This window comes from Lycium ferocissimum, chromosome 10 (assembly GCF_029784015.1).
Source record: "Lycium ferocissimum isolate CSIRO_LF1 chromosome 10, AGI_CSIRO_Lferr_CH_V1, whole genome shotgun sequence".
Classification (NCBI taxonomy): Eukaryota; Viridiplantae; Streptophyta; class Magnoliopsida; order Solanales; family Solanaceae; genus Lycium; species Lycium ferocissimum.
Window position 1 is genome coordinate 17,040,707 of NC_081351.1, and position 3,051 is coordinate 17,043,757.

Consider the following 3,051-nt stretch of genomic DNA (forward strand, 5'->3'; position numbering starts at 1 on the left):
TGTTGAAATTGATTCTAAAATTAAAAGAACAACGAAAATCAACTGTTAATGTTGCCAAGGAAAGTCAACTGAATTTAAAAGAACAAGGAAACATAAAGACAAAATAGTAATAATAGAGGCTTTGCCAACGACAAACCTATCCACATAATCTTAATATCTAAAAAGGATATATAGTCTAGACATCATTCCCTAGTTTGCAGATATATAATCTTGTGACAGCAAGAACTTCAAGTTTTGTTAGTTTCTAAAACCTTAAGGTATTAAAGCAAGGAGCCAAAGAACCAAAAAAATCCAAAGAGATTAGCCTCGTTAATTGATCAAATTAGAGAAGCTGAACAAGCTTTAAAATTAAAGGGTCTTTTCTTGAAGACAAACATAAAGGATTCCATCCACAAAAGATATCCTTTTTAGCCTTCTTAAGTAGCTTTTCTTTCATTATTCACTCTTTCAAAAATGTCAAACCTCGCTTCTGGGAAACTACGTAACCTTCAACTTTCTGACCACCTTACACTTTAGTTTTTTATAGTGTTTAAAACTAATCCTGTTAATCATCAAAACCTGAAGCTTATACTTTCTTCTGGAAATTAAACATATATTTCAAAAAGATTCAGAGGTGTATTATTAACACATATATATATATATATATATATATATATATATATATATATATATATATATATAGAGAGAGAGAGAGAGAGAGAGAGAGAGAGAGAGAGAGAGGAAGCTACTTATTGATATCATAAGAAAATACAGAGGGAAGGGATCATAAGCATCTATCCTGAATGTGCTACAGTGATTAATTTTCCCTTTCAATGTGATTATTTTCTACTACTTTTTCGTCACAATTTGATATGTCCATCTATTTTCTGAACTATAAGAATAGCATAGACATCTTTGCTAGGCTACACAATAATCCATACCTAAAATTAAATATATATTATGAGCTAAATCCAAACTTTTTCTCTTTTTTTTCTTTTTTCTTGTTTGACTCAAATTCCAAACACCATATGCCGAACCCCCCCCCCCCCCCCCAAAAAAAAAAAAAAAAGGATATAAAAGTTTCAGTTGTTAGGTACCATGCTGTTTTAGGGAGGTATAGTTGATCTCCTTTTTCTCAGTTGTATCATTCACAACAATAAAAGTGTAAAAGTAAGCCAAAACCTGCAAATGATTTTGAACAAGTAGAAATTATTTAAAGCAAATACATCTATAGTAGCTTTGTCAACGGGTACCAAAGAAGTTCTTGAACATTAGACACTGGTCTACAGTTCAAGCTCAGTTGAGAAACAAAACATTTGAGCAAAATCAAAGAAACCCAAATCAGTGGAATCAATACATTAAAGTAAAAGCAGCTAGTATTAGCTAATAGTGTGCCTAGACAGATATGTGAATCTGATTGAAAGCAGGAAAAACTTGGAAACTCCATTGAAAGATATCATATTTTAGGATATGTGAATCTGACTGAGAGCACCAAAATTCACTTGATATATTACTATCCAGAGGATAAAATCCTGGCTTGATAAAACCACATGAAACGTAGAAGCTTCTGTTTTAGAAAAAACATTAAATTAAACTTACGTAGGACTGCCTGGCCCGTTCCTCAACCCATTCATTTGGTTCTTCACTATTTTTCTTCTTCTTCACGTGAGTGATTCTGAATGCCTCATTTTGAGGCAATATTCTCTTTTCTTTGAGTTCCTGCAAAAAGAATAATTGAGTAATTAATAAAGAAAATGAAATAAATTGATTATCCTACAATAGCACTTAAGGAAAAATACCGGCTCCTTCCTCATGGCCGCTTGGCTCTTAGCCCTACTAGTGTGTAGAGAGCCACCCTTCGTAGAACTTCTGGCCTTCTACCCTATTTCACTTTTTTTTCTTAAATTCATCCGATGCCCAGTATTCCAATAGCTTGTTATAGGCCTCAAGACGGATCCAATCAGGCTTTGCTTGCTCTTCACGAACCCTTCCTAATGCACCCTTTAGCAGTTTCTCGGCTTTCTTCTCGAAGTTTTGGGCGACATGAGCTTCGTGTTCCGGGAGCCAGAAACACTTTCTCTGCAATGAATACTAATGAGTTTATTAATAAGGAATCAATCTATATTAGTAAATTATTTGAATAAAAAGAATAAATTCATATACCTTAAAGGTTAAATAGATCTGTCTCTTGAGGTCTGGTGACATCTTACCCCAAGTCGGCGAGTCTATGAAACAGCCTTGTATCTTTTGAGAAAGAATTCTTAAAGCTTTGTCTGGTAAAAAACTAAAAAAAAAAAAAAAAAAAAAAAAAAAAACAGTCGGGCTCAGAGCTTCTACCTCCAAGGTGAAGACCGTCTACCCCGCGCGCGCGCGCGCGCGATGATGATGTGCGCGCGCGGCGCGGGAGTAGTTGTCGAGTACCGCCAGAGGCCGCTCGGCGAGATTCGGGAGGCAATCGACCGAATCCCTACGGGGGTATCATAACCCGGTGTTCTCGTCATCGTAGGGGTCGGGAGGAGAGAGAGAGAGAGAGAGAGAGAGTGGAGGAACGTAGGGGTCCACAGAATTGTACGGAGATGGTTGAATATAGCCCATGCCGATCATCATAGAATCATAAGGTAATGAAACGCCCCGTGGTGGATAAGGTAATGAAGCGCCCCGTGGTGGATATGGCGACGAGCTTCTATCACTAGTCACTGCGGGACCTGGCTCTTTCCGCAAAGCCCTACCACTCTTTTTTGCTTTCTTTGGGGCATTGGCAATACCCTTACCCCTTTTATCACCTGTCATCTACACATAAAAAAAAAAAAAAAATTTAACTCTTTTAGTAGGTACAAAGAGAGATAGGCTTAAATTAGAACACATCAGTCCTATTACCATGTTATAAAGGAAATATATAATGTTATGTTCTCTTAGGAGAGTCCTGAAAGTAGCAGCACTAACTCCATCAGTGCATAATGTAGAATGTAGGGATCAAATGATATGTCATGTTAAAGGGGATAAGCCTTGCAATAAAGATAAATAGGTAATTATGAATGGAGCATCAAATGCTTCTACCATCTATTTTAGGTT

General features: G+C 36.5%; 1 long non-coding RNA gene across 1 annotated transcript; it reads right to left on the reverse strand.

Annotated features, from left to right (window-relative positions):
• Positions 1-1,357: 1,357 nt before the first annotated feature.
• On the reverse strand, positions 1,358-2,281 carry LOC132035136 (uncharacterized). The gene is made up of 3 exons (XR_009409174.1): positions 2,143-2,281; positions 1,779-2,058; positions 1,358-1,698 (listed from the first exon to the last, which is right to left on the reverse strand). It is a non-coding gene; the product is annotated as an uncharacterized LOC132035136 (long non-coding RNA).
• Between the last annotated feature and the right edge of the window lie 770 nt (positions 2,282-3,051).